The 23,091-nt window shown below is 41.2% G+C and overlaps 1 protein-coding gene across 1 annotated transcript in view; it reads right to left on the bottom strand.

Annotated features, from left to right (window-relative positions):
- Nucleotides 1–23,091, bottom strand: part of Antxr1 (anthrax toxin receptor 1) — a 212,097-nt gene that overhangs the window by 4,483 nt on the left and 184,523 nt on the right. The window lies entirely within an intron of this gene.

The raw sequence follows: 23,091 nt of genomic DNA, 5'->3' as shown, positions 1-23,091 counted from the left end.
TGGTTTGACCAGATGAGTGGGAGTTCTTTGTTTCTTAAGTCCTGTTAGTTTTGTCGTATCACCTAACATTTTGGATTTAGCATCCACTTATCAGGGAGACCATGTACCGTTTGTCTCTTCATTCTTGGTTTACCTCGCTCAACATGATTCCTTCTAGCTCCATCCATTTCCCTGCAAATGCCATTATTTTGTCATTTCTAATGGCTGCATAATATTCCATTGTGTATAGATACCACAATTTTTGGATCCATTCATCTGTGGTGGGGCATCTGGGTTGTTTCCATATCCTAGCTATTGTGAACAGTGCTGCAGTAAACATGGAGGTGCACGTGTCCTTGTATATTGGTTCCTGTTGTTCAGGATAGATGCCTAGAAGTGGCATCTAAGGACCCTCCAGACTGCTTTCCAAAGTGGTTGTATAAGTGTACATTCCCACCAGCAGTGTAATAGGGTTCCTCTTTCTCCACATCCCTTCCAGCATTTGTCGTTGGCTGATTTGTGGATGTGGGACATTCTGACTGGGGTAAGGTGGTATCTCAGGGTTGTCTTTATTTGCATTTCCTTCACCACCAGGGATGATGAACATTTCCTCATGTGTTTCTTTGCCATTTTTATTTCTTCATTTGAGAAGTCCCTCTTTAGTTCCCTTGCCCATTTAGTAATTGGTTTGTTAGGTTTGGGAGGGATTAGTTTCTTGAGTTCCCTGTATATACAGGATGTTAACCCCTTGTCTGATATATTGCTGGTAAATATTTTTTCCCAATTAGTTGGTTGTCTTTCTAGTTTGGTTGCGATAGATTTAGCTGTGCGAAGCTTTTTATTTTAAGGTAGTCCCATTTGTCGAGTCTCTCTCCAACTTGTTGTGACCCTGGGACTCTGTTCAGGAGTTCCTTCCTGTGCCTATTAGTTCAAGTGTCTCTCCTACTCTGTCCTGCAGTAGTTTGAGAGATTCAGGTTTAATGTTAAGGTCTTTAATCCATTTTGAGTTGATGTTGGTGCATGGTGATAGGCTGGGGTCCACTTTTAGTTTTCTGCATGTGGCTGCCCAGTTTTCCCAGCACCAGCGGTTGAAGAGGCTGTGCTTCTTCCATTGTATGTCTTTGGCTCCTTTGTCGAATATCAGCTGGCTGTTGCCTCTTGAATTTCTGGAGACCTGGAACTTCTGCCCTTCCTCAGCAGGAACTCGAGTCTTCCATCCCATGCTCAATCCCGGGGATGGGATCTCCTCTTCTTAGGCTCTCCTTGTGAGATATGTACCTCCTTCACTCTCCCCATTAGACTTTTCCTCTCTTGCTGGTCAGGGTATGGCTACCCTGTGTGCTCCTAGCCTTTCTTGCCTTTGAGCTCATCTCCACTGTGTGACTGGATGCCTAAAGAATCTCTTCCCACAGAGGACAGGGAGGACCACACCTTTGAGCTTACCCTTCCTCGTCCTCCTTCTGTTCATTTTAACTCCACAGACACAATGCTGAGCTACCTGGGGCCTGGCCTCACCCTCCTCAAGGACAGTCATCCTGTGCTGGGGGTCCAGACAGAGTTGGATACATGCAGAACACCCCAAGTTGTCCTAATAGGCCTTTGGCAAGGACTCAGAAGGGGACAAAGGGCACAAGGCTGTGGAATCCAAGGAACTGATTTGCTCTAGGACAAGAGGGAAATGTGGGCATGTGATGACACAAGCCAGGGACATGTTTTACTTCACTCACGGACTCAGAAAAGCCAAATCCTTCCCCATGGCCACCATCACTCCTCCCCTCCCCCCACTCTTTCCTCAAGTCCTACACCCTTGTCCCTTGCCCTCCACACACTTTTCCCTCATGACCGTGGCCTCTTGCGCTTTGCTTCCTGGACTTCTTTTGTCCACGGTGTGCAGCCTGCACACTGTAGTTGTTTCATTTGCAAATGCCCTTGCCCCCCCCCCCCCCCCCCCCAGTCAGATGAGAAACTTCCAGAAGTTAGCAGCCTTTGCTGTTTCACCAGCCAGAGCCTCTTGTGTTACACTACACAGTAGGGCGATTCTTGGTCAGGTGGAGTTCTGTGAGGACATTTGAGGAAAGTAGGAGCACGGGTAATGTGAGCAATGAGCTGAAAATTCCTTTATACACCATCACAGTAGGAAGAGAATGCTTCGGCAAGGTAAGGCCACACCTGACTGGACTGCAGTTGACTTATAGAAATGTCAGTGTCTTGTGTGTGGGTGCCAACGCTCCAGTTCCTCTGAGTTTGCATTGCAAACTTATCTGCTAGGTTCTAAGTGGGAGTCCACTCCCTGCAGAAATAAATGACTGTCTTCTCTCATGCCTCACCCCGAGCTCCCAGTTCACACTGATTTTGTAACCCAGTAGTGTAAATTCCCCACTGTCCAACAGCTTTCTTTTATGGCTATATAAATCTAAGCCTTGGTTACAGTTTATTTATGATGCTAGATAAAGCGTTTTCCTTCAAGATGTTCTAGTCTGATGATTACCATCTGTGATAAATTCCTGTCATGACAACTCAGAGTCGGGATTTACTGTACTACCTAGTCTGGGCTTTGTTCCTGGACATCTAACATGTACCGGGAGGCTCAAGAGCTTCATTTCCTTTAAAGATGAAGGGAAATTCCAAGCGTAGCCTAAGAGTTGCTGGTACCCTGGGCTAGTCCCCCATCTGGCTGCAGATCTGCAGAGCTGGTTACTAGGTTGTGGCAAACAAGGATGCTAATTAGTCTGAAAGTCCATTTGCTTGTTCCATGCAACAGTGGCTCTACTATTTTTTGGGGGGGGGGTCCGGTCATGGGGCCTGAACTCTGGGCCTGGGCGCTGTCCTTCAGCTCTTTAGCTCAAGGCTAGCGCTCTACCACTTGAGCCACAGTGCTACTTCCTGCTTTTTTCTTTTTGCTTATGTGGTGCTGAGGAATTGAACCCAGGGCCTCAGGCATGCAAGGCAAGCGCTCTACCACTGAGCCACCTTCCCAGCACTACTATTTTTTTTTTTTTTAACCAGAGCGAAACAGGAAGCAGCTCTTAGCCTTCATCTACCAATACTTCTACTCATCATCCATATCAAGGGTCTCAAACAGTTTCTAAAATGTCTGAAAGGAGCCACAGAATAGAGATAATGTCTAATAGCTGCCGGCTGATGACGGCAAAGAGTCCCTTTCCTATGGTCAGTAAATGTGCAGCCACAGGTTTCCTGCACCCAAGTAGTGGACTGTGGTGTATTATAGACTCCAGTATATTATCGCTCTATGAATACCTAGCAGGGAGGGACAAGATCACAGCTTAGGCCTTACTCCCTTGGTGGGGCATCCCACAGTGTGACCTGGGAGGGGAAACTACACCACCTGCTGTTTACAGGCATTATGAGGGTTCTGTCATGACACAATGGCTGCTGAGGAAGGGTCTGGAACAGTATCTGATGGGTGGGTGGAGTTGGTAAATGCAGTCGATTTATTTTTAACCTGGAAAATACTTCCTTTTATTTCATCTGAACTTGCATCATGGGTTAAGTGCACAAAGAAATCACTGGCTTTGGTGATATGTCAAGAGATCACCCAAAGATTGAGATAGGCCATGCAAGTTTGATGTCTCTGTGTAGCTGGAGTCAGAGGCTTAGACATGGTAATGGCTTGTTTCAGGTAGACAGACAGTTGGAAATAGTATGAGGTGTTTGGATTCTTATTTTAATGCTTGCTGCAGGCTAGAGCATCTGCACTTCACACCTGCCTTCTATAATAAAATCCATAAGTAGGAAAAAATATTGCATGGGATGTGACTGAAGCAGCCCTTGAATCTGTTTTCTTGTATTTCCTCTTCTCAGCCTTCTCTTGCTACATTAACTCCTGTCACATATTTTTTACACGTTCTCCCATAGTACTTTGCACGCACAGCTGATTGGTGATACATTTACTGTATCTTCGAGGAAAGGTGCAGACTCAGCATAAATGCCCCCCCCCAAAAAAAAAAAAAAAGAAAGAAAGAAAGAAAGAAAAAACAGGGCAATTTACAGTAAAACACACGGTCCTCCTAGGAGGAGTGTGGCTCAAAATTAAGTTCTTAAAGCCTGGAGCCAGAGGCACCAGCCCAAGCACTGTAACACTTAGACCATATAACTGGCCTAAAGATCAGTTTACACGACATCAGTTTTTGCTTGCAAGAGGATAATAGCAAGGCCAGATGTTCTTAGTGTCATGTATGCCAGCAAATGTGTTTGGTTAAAAGGTTGCTAGGACGATTGGAGCGCTCACTTCATAACACTGGTCTTTGCAACCCTGTTTAATTCTCTACAGTATTGATTTTGGGTCATTTGATTCGGAATCAAGATTGGGCTTTGACCTGAGGTTACCTTGCCTTCCTCATTGACAAAGCATAAATGCCTTTTTTTTTTTTTTACACATTAGTAACTCTGATAATATGCTCTGGCAAAATTCTAAGAAGAAAATGCTATAGTATCACTTAATAAATTAGTAAAATTAGTAGAACTATCCAGGCTCATGCTCTTCTTAATTCATGATCAAATCCTCGTGAACCAAGAAACCTTTCCTCCCTCGTAGAGAAAGAGCGGAAGGCCTCAGAACTATGTAAATAATTTGCTGAAGATTAGACAGCCAAGAGGAGGTAGGGTGGGATTAAAACATGGCTCTGTCTGCCTCAGGAACTCACCGTCTTTTAACTGGATTATCCCGCATATAGATACTGAATGCAGACTTTCTTGAAACACTCGTAGTTCATTTTACACAATGCAGCAGTTGGACACACTCTATGAGCTCTTGAGACAGCTGTCAAAAGACTCATCCAGAACCTAGCTTGTTCTGGCCAATTCATTTTCCAGGTCAAGAATCTTCGATGGCTCTTTACCTTAAAATAAAATCTAAACATTTGGCAATAGAGTCCTTTGTGGTTGTGTCCTTGAATATACTTTTCAATCTATTTCTCAGTCTTTTACTGCCTGAAGTTCAGCCTGGACTAGGCCAAACGCTCTGTGAATACATGTTCAGTGAAGGAATGTACAATGTATTTGGTGATCTTCTCTGAAAGTTTTTCATATCAGCATTACTCCCCAGCTGGTTGGTAAGCATCCCTGAGGTGGCCTTAGGGCCTTTCCTCTTGAATCCTGTGCTGCTATAAATATCTCAAGACTCAAATTTAAGTTGGTACTTGACAAATGACACTCATATGTCTGTGGGTCTCTGACTAGAGCAAAATTTGTTAGCTCAGATTTTCTTCTGCAAGTTTGGGTTCTTAGAAGTTTAAGCCACAGTAAATTTGGCAGAGATGGAGAAGTATGATGAATGACACTGATCAAGATGCAATTGTACTTACAAACTGATATGCTAAATTGAAACCCCTTTGCACAATTACCCAAAGAAAATAAGGAAAAAATTGAATTTAAAAGGTTCAACCATTGCCAGGTGCTTTTGGTTTATGCCTGTAATACTACTACTCAGGAGGTGGAGATGTGAGGATTGTGCTTTGACGCCAGCCAGGGCAGGAAACTCTGTGAGACTCTTATCTTCCATTAACCAACAACGAACCACAAGTGGAGCTGTGGCTCAACAGGTAGAGTGCTATTTTTGAGCAGAAAAAAGCTAAGGGACAGTATGCAGACCCTGAGTCCACGCCCCTAGACTAGAACACCAACAACAAAAGAAGCTCAAGCCATAAACATGGTTAGGAGTTTAAAGATCTTAGGACACCTGTGGACATTTCTAAGGAGAAAAGGGTAGTAAGGCTTCTGAGTTCCCATAGGCTTCTATATTTCAAATGCTAACATGTTATCTCTGAAAGTTTTTATTGATTCATCAATAAAATTGCCACAAAACTCTTTGCCTAAATTGGAGGTGAAACACTCTGATACAGTTACAGTATGGTTTGGATGAAAGGTTTAGTTAGCCAGGTTCTGGTCTTTACCCAGGTTTGAAATTCAGGGACCAACAGTTCAGGGAGGATGGAGACAGGAAGCTTGCGGTATGTGGTTGTGGTCTGCCTTTGGTTGGAGCCAGGAGTTAGGGCTCTACTTCTGTTCTGCTAGTGACCCACTCATTGTAAAAACCTGGGGCAAGTGATCATCTCTCTCTGGAGGCCTCACCTTCCACATCTGTAAACTAAAACCCTTGCTCAGGCTAGATGGCATCCAGGGGCCTTTCAGCCCTAATGTTTTATAATTCCATCAACAACTGAGTGGCTTTGGAACCCTTTACTTGGATGGTTTAATTTGATTCTTTTGAGGCAGCCAGTTTGCACATCTTTTCATATTACTTAGTTTGGCTCCCTCTTTGTATTGCGTTTTCTCCAGCTGCTCATTAGATTTTTGAACTATTAGCAAATTGAGAATTCAACATTGGAGGCTTCACCTTCTGCTCTTATGTTACTGTGCTATGGGATCGAGCTTGCCTGTGAGTTCTGAATTTGGGTTTGTGGAATGACAGGGGACAGTGAGAAGAGCTGCAGGCTGCTTGTGTGAGAAGGCCTTGCCAGTGGTGAGCTCATGTGTGCTGAGTGTTATGAAACATCTGTTTGGGTATCAGGCACGCTCAGAGGAGAGGGATCTGGCCTAAGAAGATGGTTAAAAATATGCCATGGATCCCACAGATTAAACCAAATAGTTTCCTATGAACAGAGGTCATTTAAGGAAATTGGATTTCACAGAAAATACTAAAATAATCAGATGGAAAAAGTATCACATATATGCCAAGTTTCCTTTGACAAATACCTTTTTTTTTTCCCTTTGACCTAGTTCTCCTATTGATTGTCATGTTTGAAGGGCTGTATTTCTCAGGTTACAAATAAAGCAGGTTTCCAAAGTTTGTTTAGAAGTCAGTTATCTGGAATGAGGGGCCTAGTTCCTAATTTAAATCCATCCGGGAAATAAATAGGGGATGGTTCTCAGGCTAGACCACAAAAGCTTATTGATCTATGAAAGGCAACTGATGTAATCTACTGAAGTTGGAGCTTGTGTGATAAATCAGACACCTGGTCCAGGGACGACTGGATGACTTCATAGTGACTTCTCCCTTGTGCAGGATTTTCTTCCATTGTTAAATCATTGTGCATCCTTCCCACAATGCTTTCGGAGTGCCAACTGTGTCCTATGCACTTTAGAAGGTGCCACAGGCAGTCCTGAGTCAATGGGGAGGGCCTCAAGATCACCGGCAATATTGTCTAGAGGTGGAGGTAGTTAGTCATCAGATGATCTCACAAACAGATTGGTCTCATAACCAGAATTATAATCCATGACCTTGCCCTTGGCCATAGTTAATTGGATCAGAGCAAGGCCAATACGATTCTCTCTCTTGGGAATTTGGAATGACTACTAGGTAACGGGTAGTCAGTGAGAGCTTACTCGTTGGAGAAGAAGCCATAGTTGAAGGAGCAAAGGAAGTTGTGATTCAATTTCTGTGAGCTTTTTTTATATCCATTCACTTCTGCCTGCTCTTACCAGCTTCCTTCTAAACCTGGGGTTGCTTGCCCTGAGCCTTTCCTTCTTACATTGATATTTTGGTTTAAACACACACACACACACACACACACGTAGGATATTTATAAATGTACTATATATGCATGCATGGATGCACATGGATATAAAAATAAATATACCTATATCACACATATAATACACAAGCACACACTTATTCAGCTGTCCTCCGAGCCTTTTAACATCCCCCACTTTCTACAGGATAATACCCAAATTTCTCAGCCCAATCTACTGGCCCTTATTCCCTCTGCATCTCTCTCAGCTACTCCATTTTCTGTTCTTTCTTTGAACCTTATACTCCAATGATTTCTTATTTCTATGCTTATAGTAGGGCTTGAATTCAGGGCCTCACTGTCTCCCTGGAGCCATACCTCCACTTCCTGAACCCTCCACTCCAATATGGGCTCTTCACTGGAAACAAAGCTCACACACTCTGTCTTTTCTTGTGATGGCATTGATGTCACAGGTCCAGTGCTGTGACAGAAATAAGATGGCACAGACATTTGCCTTGCTTTCTCCCTCTACTCTGAAGTTGGAGCCTAGGGCCAAGAGAAGGTGTGTGTATTGTGAGTGGCGTCGCCAGAGTCCCTTCTGATTCCCTTTTCTCCACCTCAAACTTGGCGTGTCTATCACAAGTCCCATATCGTAGGCTGCCTTTTATGTGCGGTCCATGGAAAATGATCCAAGGTCAACTCTCTTGGTTATTTGATTCATTCTGCTGACGCACAAGCTGGCATGCTCTCCATAATAATGTCTTTCGGATGCCAAAACCAAGGGTAAGATGAAAGCACAAAGGAAATATTTGCTAACAGGAGGAAACTAGAAAAATGAAGGCAATGGTAGAAATAAAAAGGGCATATCTTTGGTGGGACATATGTAAATATAAGATTTGTCAAGAATCACTATTGAGTTATAACTTATTTAGCAATAAAAAATTCTCTTTTCATTGAATTATGAAGTTCTATATTTGTTGAAAGTGGAAAGTATAGGAGGGAAGGAGGAAAGAGGAAGGGAGAAGAATTTTAGGTAATAGTGCTCAGAACATTTGTGCTTCTCTTTTCAGAAAATGCACACACAGAGGCACATCTATCACATAAATGCAACTACTCTATATAAAATTTTAAATAATATACTGTAGACCATTTCAGTTGTTGCCTAATCTTCTATCACGTGGACTCTTTTTTGGTAGTACTGGGGATTGAATTTAGGGCCTCGTGTTTGCTAGGCTGGAACTCTTACCACTTAGGCCATGCCTCTGGTCCTATTTTTTTGCATGTTGTTTTTGAGACTGAGTTTCCTACTTGAGCATATTCCTACTTTAGGATTCCCATAGTTACTGGAATCAGAGGTGTGAGCTATCATGTCTACCCTTCATCTGTGGAGATGAAATCTCATGGGCTTTTCTGCTTGTGCTGGTGTCAGAACTGTCATCTTTACAATCTTAGTCTCTAAGTAGCTTGGGATTGATGACAGGTGTACCCTACATCACCAACCTATGAGTTTAGAAGGGGTTTCACAAACTTTTCTGCTCAGGCTAGCCCTGAATTAGGATTTGCTTGATATCAGCTTCCCAAGCAGTTATAATTACAGGTGTGAGTCACCTGTGTCTGTTTTACATTCTTTATTGTGGGCATTAAGAATTGAATTATAAACAATGTTGTAATTAAAATACTTACATATCAACTTTCTTATAACTTTTCCAACAGTTTTCCAACAAATTGCTTAAGGCTAGTGCCTTGAGCCACAACCCAATTTCTGGCTTTTTTGGTAGTTAACTGGGGGATAAGAGTCTCAAAGACTTTCCTTTCAAGGCTGGCTTTGAAATGTGATCCTCAGATCTCAGCCTCCTGAGTAGCTAGGGTTAGATTTCCCTACTGTTTGTTATAAGTTTATAATTGAAAAAAATTTTGCCATTAGTCAAAAGGAATGATCTATTTTCTCCCACTTGTGAGATGGGATAGTTTTATGTGCATGCACAGTGGTAGATCTTTGTACTTTACCTGTAATGACTTGCTTGCTCATATGTGGCCATTTTTCTGCTGAGACTTTGACTTGACTGATTGTTAAGAGCTCTTTGTCAAGTAATGATGAAATACTAGGCATGTAAAGCTATTTTTCCTTTGGCTTATGACTTGCTTTTGAAGCTTGTTCATGATGTTTCCTCCCTCCCTCCCTCCTTCCCTCTCTTCCTCTTTCATTTTATTATTATTATTATTTTAATTGTGAAAAAACCATACAGAGGGGCTATGGGCAATGTAACGAGTACATTTCTTTCTTTGACAGACTCTTACAATGTAGTCTAGGCTGGCTTTGAATGTATGATCCTTATCCAACCAAGTGCTTTGATTATATGTGGTGGTACCACCACACCTGTCTGTTGATGGTATTTGTTGAAGCACAGACGTTAAATATTTTTATGTATGTGTTCATTGATATCAACCATAGTCTACTTTTCATATGCACTGGAAAAGTCTTCATTGTTCCTTTTCTACTAGTTACTTTTATAGTATCGCCTATGTTAAAGAGTCAAACTACCAGGACCCAAAATCTCTGTTTGATTCCTTTTCTGTAAAACTGGGCTAAATAACTTTTCTATCTCATGAGATTAGGGTAAGGACGTTTTGATACTTGAATAATTTCAAACAATGTCTGACACATAATTAAATAAATATCAATATTGCTATCTCAAATATACTGGCCTAAGGTAAGAGATACAAATTCAAATTTATTTTCTTCTAACCAATTATGCCAGCACCATCTGACCATTCTTATGTTTGTTTTTGTATTTCTGTTTCATTTCCCTGATGTGTTTCTGTATTGATAGCACAAGATTCCAATTACTTTTAATACTGGTGCTATCAGAACTGTAAGAATATCTTTATCTTCCTTTTCAAGATTATCTACACTATTCTTGTCATTTTATTCTCTGATTTTGATTATGAGAATAATATGATTTATGAAATAAGCTGGAAAAATGGTAGTGAAAAAACTGTATTGAAGTTTGAACTCAGGGTCTTAAGCTTGCTATGCAGGTGAACCAAGCCCCCAGTTATTTTTGCTTTAGTTATTTTCAGGTATGTCTTATAATTTTTGCTCAGGCTTGATTGCATCTTGATCCTTCTAGCTATGTGTCTTGCATAGCTGGAATTGTAGGCAAGAGCCATCATACCTGGCACAAAAGTAGATTTTTATATTGCTATGTTTTCTCATTTATAAGATGGATATTCAAGGAAAGGTAATAGGGTTTTTTATGACTTACTTTACAAGATCCACATTAATTTAAATAATTGATTCCTGGACGTGGGTTTTTTTTTAATTTTTTTTTTTCTTTTGGTCGGTCATGGGCCTGAACTCTGGGCCTGGGCGCTGTCCCTCAGCTCTTCAGCTCAAGGCTAGCGCCCTACACTTGAGCCCCAGCACCACTTCCAGCTTTTTTTTTTCCTGCTTATGTGGTGCTGAGGAATCGAACCCAGGGCCTTGTGCATGCAAGGCAAGTGCTCTACCACTGAGCCACCTTCCCAGCCCCTGGACTTGTTTTATTGTTGATTTTTTTTGGAGATAAGTCCTGGGGCTTGAACTCTGGGTCTGGGTATGATCTTCAGATCTCGGTCTCTTGAGTACTAGGATTAGAGGTGTGTAACACTGGTGCTTGGCCCGTATCATTATCATTATTATTATTATTTCTTAAATCTATTCCCATAATTTATCCTCTCCATCATATATCAAGACTGCTAAAGCATTTGTATAGCATTATTCTGTCCACAGGAAATTCTTGCAAGTAACATTTCCTTACTTGTGACACTCCTTAATATATGTATTTACATGTCCTTTTTTTTTTGAGTCAGGATCTATCAATGACTTTGTATTTTTTAAAAAAAGTTTTTAAAGACTTATTTCTTAATTCTATTGATTTTTCTTTGCTTAATTCAATTAATTCCTAGATTCCTTGCTTGTGCTTTCTATGTATTGTATTATTATTTTCTAAATTTTATCTGATGATTACTTCACTTGTTTTCATTTTTTCTTGTTTAGTAATGAAAGAATTCCAAAACCCCACATTTTTTAATGTAATGTTCCAATTGTAATTTTTTAATGAATCTTAATAAATTGCAATTTGATTTCCTCTCAGATCCAACAGTACTTTAGAGAGCATTAAAAAGTTTATAAATGTTTTTTTTCAAGTGTTTAATTACATTGTTAATTTATAGTTTCGTTTTGTGGTGGTGGTTCTATGAGAAAATATGGCCTATAAAATTTTTACTCTTCTCTTTTTTCTGTTTTTTTTTTTTCTGTTGTTGTGGCATTGTTTAGATCCATTCTACAAATTTCAAAAAAGGTAAATTCTCTTATTGAAGGGTGTTGCTCAATAATTTTCCATTACTCATAGTTTTAAAATTAGATTAAAGCCTTTGATTATTTTAAATTTTCATCTGCTTAATCTATTGAGGTCCAAGGGTAGTGTGGGTTTGTTAACTTTTCCCCTCAATATTTTGCACAATTATATTTTCTCCAATTTGGCTTTGCTGCGTCTGTCATTGGGCCACCCACGAGCAGAAGGGAGGAGCCTCTAGTAGAGCCAGCTGAGCAGAGAAAATTCCTCTGTTCCAAAGATCCCTTGCTTCCTGTTTGTGGTGGTTGCTTGTCTGCAAAGATGGCTGTCCTCAATGCCTTCCTCCTCATTGTCCTGTCTCTACTCTCTTAAATTTGGGATGGCTTGTAGAACCTTCCCTCCACCTATTACTGGGGATTGTATTGATGACCTTGAACGTAATCCTTAGTTCTCCTACTTGTATTTTCTTGTGTCCCTGGAGATGTTCCTCACTGAAGCACACACAGGTGAATGAAGAAATGTTGGATGCCTGGACCAGGCAACTGTCTGAGGACTTCAGCTCTGTACTTCCTCACTGCAGTTTCATGAAAAATCCCAAATAAGAACCCAACCGAACCTGCATAAGCCACAGAACTTGGGAGAAAAACATAGCAAATTGTGATTTAAATCACTATATTTTGGAGAGGTGTGTTATGTAATAATGCTGAGATAAGGTTTGTAAAAGTAGAGTGTAGGAGTTGTTCTTTATTTTTGAGTCTGAACTTGGACCCCTTGGCAAAGGTGCTGCTAGGTTCCAGATTTGTGTGCTCTACTCACTCCCTGACTGTTTGAGAGTTTTCACCAATGGAGTCCAAGGGCCTTCAGGAGAAAGATAAGAATTTTCATGACACGTATAACCCCAAAGCTCATCATGTCCCATTTCTCTTTCTGTTTTCTTGTTAGTCCCCTGCACAGTGCACTTTGAAATACAGGCTGTTATAGTGTTAAGAAGGCAGCACTGAGGGAGGACTGGGAATGCTGCTGTAATGCTGACGGCTGTGGCACAATTGTGCCACAGTCTGAGTCTGGTCATTTGGCCCTGTCTACCATCTTCTCCCATGCTAACAGGGGTAGCTCAAGATTGCAGGTCGCCCTTGATTCTGCAGCCAAGGGAAATATATATGCACAACCCAAACACCTTCAAAATATCTTAATAAATACTCAGAGAAAAATATACAGGGAAATAGTTTTATACCTCGAATGGAGATAAGTGGATTTTCTTCTAAGATTATGTGAAAGGTTGTTTTACACATAATAGGACACATGGGCCTCAAGTTATATTATTTCTCATATAAATAAGTGTACTCAGAGCAGTTACTAGTGGCTTACACTTATAATCTTAGCTACTCTGGAGGCTGAGATCTGAGAATCTCAGTTTGAAGCCAGGCTAGGAAGATACATCTGAGAGACTCTTATTTCTGATTAACCAGCAAAAAGCCAGAAGTGGAAGTATGATTCAAATGGTAAAATGTTAGTCTTGAATGAAAAAGCTGAACAAGAGCTTGAAGCCCTGAGTTCAAGCCCCAGTACTAGCAGTGAATAGATGAGTGAATGAATGAATAAAGTGTAGTATAAGAACACACTGAGAACAACTCTCTCTGATGGATGGTCTATAAGTGACTGTAGCCAACAAAGACCAGATCATACTGGGTGACATGACAGCTATTTTGTAAACTGAACCTTCATGTCTAGATCCCCTCTTTAAATCTCATGGTTATACAAAACTGTGGCATGTTGTGTCTCTAGTTGTTTAGTTTTTGACAAATGAAAGAGAAGATGTGGTAATGCCAGAGAGAGGAGATCCAGGAAAAGTGGTAAGGAGCCACAGTGCTGCCACTAACAAGAATTGGATCTAAAGTGTCAACCTTTCAAGGTAGTAGGATGAAGATGTGTACAGACACTACAGTCACAGTTACAGGTAGACTAGCCTGAAAGTAAGTACTGTGTTCAAGGGGAAGAACATCAAGTCTGGCCACTAGTGACCCATAAACCTAGCTACTCAGGTGGCTGCGATCTGAAGATCATGGCGTGAAGCCAGTCCTGGCAGACAAATCTGTGAGAGTCTTATTTCCAGTTAACCAGCAAAAAGCCAGAAGTGTAAATGTGGCTCAAATTGTAGAGTGCAATCCTTGAGTGAAAAGCTAATCAAGAGTGTGAGATTCTACAACAAAGGGAAGACAAGAGGAGGAACAAAATAAGTGGGAACAGCCTACACTAAGCAAAAGGAAAGAAATGTAAACATCACCTGATGTGGAAAAAATAAATTGTATTGTCAAAGCTCATAGAATTCACAAACTGTATAGATAGACCATGATAATGACAATTGGCTTTGTGAAAGTTAAAATATGTTTGTGACTCTAAGTATCACTATTCCCTAATACTGTGAAATTTATGTAATCACCTAATCTCAATTAAAGAAAAAAAGTGAGAGAAGGGATGGGTTAAGAGAAATGGGTGACAATGTTGTCAGACACCTTGTATTCATATACTGTTTTGTAGAATGGGAACTTCTTTGTACAACTACTTAAAGATGATAAAAAAGAAAGTAACGAAAAAAGAGTGTGAAATTCTGAGTTCAAGCCCCAGTACTGATGAAAACAAAAAACAATCCAACTCTAACCCCAACCTCCAAAACCTGAAAACCAAAGAAAAAGAGGAAGAGGAAGAAAATCCCAGCATGGCATACCCTCAACACCATTTCTTAACTTTGATTTTGTCAAAATCAGCCATTGGCACTGGCCTTTTTCTTCACTGGTGACACGAAGCTCAATGTACACTCTGTACATTGTACAATGTACACTCAGTACATTCTATGGGTACTGCCAAGCAGCAGAGCAATTACTTTGCCAAAGAGCCTGGTTTCAATAGACATTTTGGATGGATCTCAGCAATACTATTGCTTTAATGCACTTTTCTAAGATTTAGAAAAACAATGTGGTGTAGTCATGCTGAGTGAGTGAAAAGTCTGACCCAGGATGAACTAATTTTACTCAGTCTTCCTTTTCTCCCTTTCTGTCTCTCCCTTAACAATCTGTAGGATATTTTTCCTGTCCTTCCCCATGTCTCCAGTGAAGTTACTCTGACTTGGAACCATCATTACTGTAGCCTTTCTATTTATTATTTTATTTATGTTGAGGTATTTGCCTTAAAACAAAAAACTGGTGCCAGTAGATAAACTGAATAAAATTGCTTGGCCAAGAGCATTATTTAGCTTGGAAGTGAAAATGTAGAATTATGAAATTACTTTTTCATCTGCTGCATAGCTCAACCTCATCCAATGCCATATATAAAAAAACTTGTGGGTGAAGGGTTGTTTCTTTCTTTTGTACAGCACAGGGAATACCTTCTTCAGAGTGAGTGCTTTTCTTATTCATGTAGCTATCCAAGTGCTTTCCATAATGTAGAAATAATGCTAATTACAAAAAGAACAGTTTAGTTTTTATGATTTCTATATTGCAGCCAGTGAGTGGTAGTGTTCATGTCCTCTCACATTCAAATGGTGAACCACCACCTGCCCAAATGGGTTGAAGATGCTGGAAAGCAGAGGGTGTTAGATGAGGTCATGAGGGTGGAGCCCTCAGAACAGGTTACTGTCCTCATAAGAGGAGGCGTCAAAAGCTTCTTGTTCTTTCTCTACATGCATGCAGCAAGAAAAAGCCATGCGAATTCATAGTCTGGAAGGAAGCTTTCCTATCAGGATGTGAGCAGGTACCCTCATTTTGGGCCTCCAGATTTCAAAACTGTGAGAAAACAAATGACTACAGTGTAAGCTGTCCAGTCTATAATACTTTGTATGGCAGGCTAAGCAGACGAAGACAGGCACCTTAATTAGCTATGTACCCAGTAGATTCTCAGTACTAGTTTCATCCCATGACCTTTCACTCTGGCCAATCTCCCTGGTCACATGTGTTCATGTTTGGAGGTAAAACATTCTATATTAATCACATCTAGCTTTTTCTGGGACCTTACCCCATGCCAGGCTTTGTTCTAGCTGCTTCTTGTAGATCATCTCCCTTTGTCCTTCTAACAGCATGGATGGTTAATAGTTATTTAGTGTTGATTTAAAGTGTACAGATATGTTGAAAGGGGTGACACTGATCAAGATTCATTGTATTTGTAAAGTGTTAAATGGCAGCTCCTTTGTACAACTACTTAAAGATAATTTTAAAAAGTGTATGCATGAACTCAGAAAGGCTAAGTAATCTGTAAGTGATATGTGAGTAATTTGTATACATCACTCACTGTGGAAGTGAGTGAAGATTTAAATAGAGGTCTGTTTAAATTTTATGTTCTTTCTTTTAAATGACATGTATTTTTAGATCAAAATCAACCTAGGATAGACTAAGTCAAAGAAGGATAGCGACTGGGAGTTGACCACCAGTAATATGCTGCATTTGAGGATTTGTTTTGGGTACAGACACTCTTTGGCTCCCACTATTCTCTTCCAGCTTCCTATGCCATTTCTTCTTTCTTCAGAATTTCAATACTCTCCGGCTATCTTTTTTGGAAAAGTGCCTTAGGCATTCCCATATTTCCTTGTAATAAAACTTTCCTGTGTCTTCTTCTCCTTGCTTTTCCAAGTGATGAATCTCTAATCTGATGCATGAACTGTATCCTCTACAGTGGTTTATTTTATTTTTTCATATTTATTTATTTTTTGTTTACGTAGTACCCAGGGCCTCACGCATGCCAGGCAAGTACTCTACCACTAAACCACATTCCCAGACCCTGGTTTATTTCTTAATAGACTCTATTCCATTGACACAAAGGAAAGTTTACTGGGACAGAGAAGGATAATTGTTTACTGCATCCATTTTTCTTTCAGTATTAGAATTTGGATACTAGAATTTAGTAAAGACTACAATTCCCAGCCTTCCTTGAATAAGATGGCTTAAGAGACTGTAAATGATGTGGAAAGGCCTAACCTAGTGATACATGAACTGCATATGAGTATGGCCTCCTTTGTATGCAGGTGTAACCAGAAGGATGTAGACAGAAGTGATAACACACAAATTCTACCCTCCCATGGCTACTTGCAATCTATGCAGATGAGGACAACATTCTAGAAGATGGTAGAAAACAAGACAGAATGGGCCTGGGGCCCATATGGAGGTACCATAGTGATCCTGGGGAGATTGTCCCCAGGGGATTGCTTGTGTGAGAAAAACTTGTCCACTTTGTTTTTTGTGCCAGTTCTGGGGCATGAACTCAGGGCCTGAGTGCTGAGCTTCTTTATTTCTCAAGGCTAGCACTCTACCACTTGAGCCAGAGCTCTGCTTTTGACTTTTTGGCTTTTAAACAGTAGTTTATTGGAGATAAGAGTGCCACAGAGTTTCCTGCCTGGGTTTGCTTCATATCATGATTCTCAGATCTCAGCCTCCTGAGTAGCTAGGAGTATAGGCATGAGCCATCAGCATCTGGCACCTTTTAAAAGTTAGATTATTTTGGGCTTTTGCTAGATTAGCTGATCATCTAACCAGTATCATATAACTGAAGAAAGGAACCTGGTTTTGTGTGTGCATGCATATGTGTGTGTGTGTGTGTATGAGAGAGAGAGAGAGAGAGAGAGAGAGGGAGAGGGAGAGAGAGACAGAGAGAGAGAAAGAGAGAGAGAGAGAAAACAGAGGGGGGGGAGAGTATATATGTACCTGCTACTACTCAGGCTTGAATGCAGGGCCTTAACCTCTTACTTGGCTTTTTTGTTCAAGGCTGGCATTCTAGCACTTGAACCACACCTCCACTTCTGGCTTTTTCCTACAGATAAGAGATTCATGAATTTTTCTATATTACTGGGCTGGCTTAGAAATATAATCTTCATATCTCAACCTCTTGAGTAGCTAGAATTACAGGTATGAGACACCAGCACCTAGCTTAAGAAAAGAACTTTTTTTTTTTGGGTCCGGTCGTGGGGCCTGAACTCTGGGCCTGGGCGCTGTCCCTCAGCTCTCCAGCTGAAGGCTAGCGCTCTACCACTTGAGCCACAGCACCACTTCCGGCTTTTTTCTTTTTGCTTATGTGGTGCTGAGGAATCAAACCCAGGGCCTCACACATTCAAGGCAAATGCTCTACCACTTAGCCACCTTCCCAGCCCAAGAAAAGAACTTTAATTAATTAATTTATTTTAATTGTCGAGGTGATGTGCAGAGGGGTTTCAGTTACATAAGGTAATGAGTACATTTCTTGTCAACCTTGTTACCCCTTCCCTTAAGAGCCTTTTAAAGACAGTATTTTCTAAAGGAGAAGTCCCAATTCTAGGATCATTCTGGGCTTTGAAAAGGTAGTCAGCTTTCTACTTCAACTTTCAATAAATGATTCCATTTGGATCCAAGAGCCCCTCAACTGTTGCCTAGATTTATCTGCTTTCCAGGTAAGGGCTAATGTGATCTGGCCTAATTGCTTCCCAAACTGAAATAAAAGGAGGACATGAGACAGAGCCATGACATATCATGGCTGATGTTTGAAACGGGTCAGTCAGAGAAATGGAAAATTTATTACATTCAAAATCTGGGATTCATTTAGGAGCACTAATTTAAGTTATCCAACCTCAAAATTGTTTTCAGGCCTCCACTAGGCCCCACTACACTGCCTAATTATGAAACCATGTAAAGTTGGGCCTGGAATGAGACTGTGACCTAGTATGAAAATGCTTCATTTCCATGGCTCAGGAAACACCTCACTAATGTAGTATTTGGAATACTTCTCCCCATACTGGGTTGAGCTTATGCTCTATATGATCTGGGCAACAATGGTTTATCATACTACTATGTAATGAGATCATAGGAAGAATCTTCAAGAGAAATATAGATCACAAAGCCTTTGGGGAAAGGCAGGGTAGTAGGTGCTGTCCCTGAGCTTCTTTTGCTCAAGGCTAGGGCTCTATCTGAGCCACGAAGCTACTTCCAGCCTTTTTGGAGTAGTTTATTAGAGATGAGAGACTCACTTTTCCTGCCTAGGCTGGCTTCAAACTGCAATCCTCAAATCTCAGCCTCCTGAGTAGCTAGGATTACAGGTGTGAGCCATTGGCACCAAGTACAGCTTTTTTTTTTTAAAGCTGGAAATAAAGGTGATTGCTAATTACCTATTAATTTTATCTGTTCATTAAAAGTATACTCAGCAGAGAGCTCTACATGGAAAGATCATGACTAACATTGCCTGCCACATTTCTGTCCATTAAAATGGTCCTTTTCAGGTTTCACAAGCTCTTATCAGGAGGGGAAAATCTTCTCAGGTTCGTGTCTGGGCTTTGGCCTTCTCTCACTGGTGAGTGGTTGCTTCTGCCTTCAGTACAATATTCTCTATTTTCTTATTCCTTATTTCTTTATTCTTTATTTCCTTATTCCCATTTTGGCTTCCAGACTCTCCTATTCTTACAGGCTGATGAGACCTTTGGGACTGGATTGACCTTGGCTTCTCCCTGGCTTCATGTTACCTCCATGTCCTTTCTCAATTGACTGGCCTTTCACTAGTCCCTGGTCCTCAGGGGACAGGGGTCCAGATGGGTCTCCCCAGGGCCTGCTCACAGAGGTCAACTCTGAAGCAGACTTAGCCCGAGAACCCAAATAGCTCTGCAAATCCAGAAAGTGGAAAGATGACCTCATGCTTACTAAGAGCAGTGTGTGTTCAGCCTCCAAAGACCCCACAGTGAGTGGAGTATAGTACATTAGCTTTGTCTCCCTTCTGTAGTAACCATCTCTCTCCCATTTCACTGAGGGAGATTCTTGAGGCTGAGAGCTGCTGCTGGGGTGGAGGTGGGGACTGCAGCTGTGAGGTGGGGTGGGAAGACACCACTGCCATTATTTTCTGGGAGCTTTATTGGTGAAGCAGTAAAATTATGAATAAACAAAAAGCCCTGCAGCAACAGCAAATACCTTTTCTTCTTTCTGGCTATTGCCATTTCCACCTGGTCCTTTCATGTTTTCCAGCCTTCATTCTTTGAAGCCTAGGGATTTGTCCTATTATTTGGTTAAAAGCAAAAGCTTCTAGTATGGCATGATACATCTTCTGGGTATTCAATAAACAGGCTATCAAAAGGGGATGAATAGCTACATTGCAGAGTTGCAGAGAATATGAAAGGGGGTAGGGGTGTGGTAGAGTTGCTTTCTCGGAACCCCTTTTTCTCAGCTCATCTCTCTTGTTTATCCTACCTCCTTTTTTGCCTCTTCCATGAGGTAATGTCTGGTTCTAGTTTGGATATAAAATGTTCCCAATGACTTGTATCAAAGCCTTGGTCTTTGATACAAGGTGGAGGCGCTATTGAGAAGAGATTGGCTTAGGAGTGTGCCAACTTCATCCCTACAGTTTCTCCAGGGATGCATTTAAGAGTGGAGTCGGCTGTTGGGGGGTGGTGGTGAAGGAAATGGGTCACTGGGACAGCTCTTTAAGGGGTACATTTTGTCTCTGGCCCTTGCCTCTCTCGCTTAGCTTCTTGGCTACCATGAGCTGAGTAGCTCCCTCTGCCATGTGTTCTTGCAGCTGTGATATTCTGAGTCTCAGGCTCAAAATGATGACATCAGCTGACATTGCATGGGGACCTGTGAAATTGTGAGCCGAAATAAATCTTTCTTCCTTTAAGTTTCTTTTCTCAGGTATTTTGTTCCTGTGATGGAAAGTGACGGACCCAGGAAAGAAGATTGGCAGGACGCTGACATTTCCTTACCTTGAAACACCCTCTTGTTCTCTCCACACAAGTATGCATAGACTACTTCAACGTTGGATAAGTTTGACATTAAGGTTCCTTTGGGGGCTTCTCATAGAGAGTCCTCTTAAATGATAAAATGTTATCCAGAGGGGAAGGTCCTGGGACACTGTCACCCAATAGCACATGGCTTTAAGAGCATAACTACCCTTCGGAAGCTCTGGGAGGGCCTGCAGGACTATTATATTAGGGGATGGTGGAGCTTGGACAAAGGGCCATAGAACGGGCACATCTTCATGGCGATGGGGAGGCAAAGCGATGAAAATATGCAGAGCACTAAGGGAAGGGCTGTGAGGGGCTGGATTAGAGGTGAGTACATGATTTTCTTATTCACCTTGGTCAGGAGAGGACAAAGAGGGAGGGTGGCACTAAAGATCTCTTCAGGCACCTTTCCCCCTTGGGGTTCACCTTCCCACCTTTATCAGGGAGCCGAAGAAAAACCTGTTTATTCTACATGGAGATCTTTCCTCTCCTGGCATATACCGTGGACCAAACACAAAGAGTCATGTGTCATTTTCAGTGAAAGAAGGTGTTTTCAAAGCTATTAGGAGCCACAGATTTCCATGTTCAAGGACGGTGGAGCAGCTATATGGGGTTTGAACTGAGACTTTCCTGTGTCAGGACTTCTCTGTAGGACTGTGCCAGCACACCAGACACTCCTTCGTGTTCTTGATAAGCTAACCCTGGGGCATGGCAAGCCCTTCAAATGGGCTGTAATGTAAGTAGGAAGGAAAGTAGAGTATTTCCTGGCAGAAAGGATTTGGGAGCAGGGGAGAAGAACAGGGAAGAAAGAGGTGATAAAGCTCAAATGAAGAACAGAGAAGGACATAGTTCTTCATTCTTTGTATGAACAGAACAACTTTATAGTCGAAGACTGTCTGGGTTACCTTGACCCATTTTCAAAGCACGCTGGCAAAGCTGACAATGATTTCAACCCACGGCTTTCAAGAAGGCTGACAGTCATGTTAATGCCACTTCTTATTGAGGCTGGAGTAATTGTCAGGCATGGCTTTGACAACTTACAAGAACAGTGTCTTCTATGGGATGAGAAGTGAACTCCTCAAACGTCACAGGGCTTGAAATTAACTTCTGAGGAGATTCTGTGTTTTGCTTGCACATGTCAGAACTAAGTTGGAATCCATATTGACAAAAATTTATCTTTCAAAGACTATTAACACAGTAGATTTTTAAAAAATCACCTTAAATGCAGAAGCTCAGGCCATATTGCTACAGCAGACAGCTGTACCCAATGTGGCTGTCAACAGGACCAGGTAGAAATTAGAACACAGTTTATGTACCAGCATTTAAAACTCAAAGAGGACAAGTGGAACCTTTCCCCTCCCCCCCCACCCCACCCAGTGGTTAACTGAAATGGAGTACGCATCTATATTTTCTACTGAAGAAATAATTTGTGAGTTTTAGCTGTTTCATGCTTTAGGAAATTCATATTTCCCTGTACAGGATGTTGCTTGGTTTTGCAATACTCATTCTTTGGCATCTCAGATGACTTATTCTGATGTAAAAGACATAATGTGCAATTTAAAAAAGGGGTCGGACATGCTGGTAGCAAAGGGAATCTTTCGGAAGGCAAGTAATAAAAGCATACTTGGTTTATGTAAATAAGAGGACATCCTTCTCCTTTGTGTCTGAATGTGCATTAAAGAGTACTAAAAGGATCAGTGATAAAAAGTGATTATGAACTTGTAATTTGATGCAAGTGGAACCCCACAGAAGGTTCCGGGACACGTAAAAGGTTTTAGATCTCAAATGTCAGGGACCCACCACTGCAGAACACAGTCCTTCCTAATGAATGAGAAGGATTTTTAAATTTCTCATCTTGTTATGTTGGGGGCTAGGCACCTAGTCTAGGAAACAAAATCTCTTCCAACACCTATTCTCTTCACCCCCTTCCTTGATGTTAGAAAAGCCTCTTTGAACAGTCTCGGGGGAGAAAGAAATTCTTCTTGGGTTATTTGTTTATCACTAGAGAGTTATTACCATTGTTATAGAGAATGAGAAACCATAGCCATGCGCAGGGACAGATGGGGACAATGGCAGTTCTGTCATGCAGGAATTAACATCATGGATAACATGGATGTCAACTGATGCAATACTGAGCACTGGCTATTAAAGACAATGTTTTTCACTTTTAAAGGTTCAAATCTTGGCTAGTCTTCCAAAAAACATTACCTCCTCATGCTCTGCTACTAGGTAAAGAGAAAAACTCATAAACTAAATAAGATTGAGTTTCATACCAAAGTTCAAAAACCTTGGGAGATCATTAGATCAGGAGAATGCTCAAAACAACAACAACAACAAGAAGCCCACAAAGAACACCAGAGGATTTTTTTTTTTCAATGGAGAGCTTGCAAATGGGAATCTTGAGTATCTTTGGAGATCTGGGCCGTAGAAATGAAGGTGGTGGTGAATGTAGTGGATGTAGTTACTGCAGGGAAGTCCTGTGCTTTCTTTCTTTCTCTCTTTCTTTCTTTCTTTCTTTCTTTCTTTCTTTCTTTCTTTCTTTCTTTCTTTCTTTCTTTCTTTCTTTCTTTCTTTCTTTCTTTCTTTTGTT

This window comes from Dipodomys ordii, unplaced genomic scaffold (genome assembly GCF_000151885.1).
Source record: "Dipodomys ordii isolate 6190 unplaced genomic scaffold, Dord_2.0 Scaffold63, whole genome shotgun sequence".
Taxonomy (NCBI): Eukaryota; Metazoa; Chordata; class Mammalia; order Rodentia; family Heteromyidae; genus Dipodomys; species Dipodomys ordii.
This window is presented reverse-complemented; position numbering and strand designations above follow the sequence as displayed.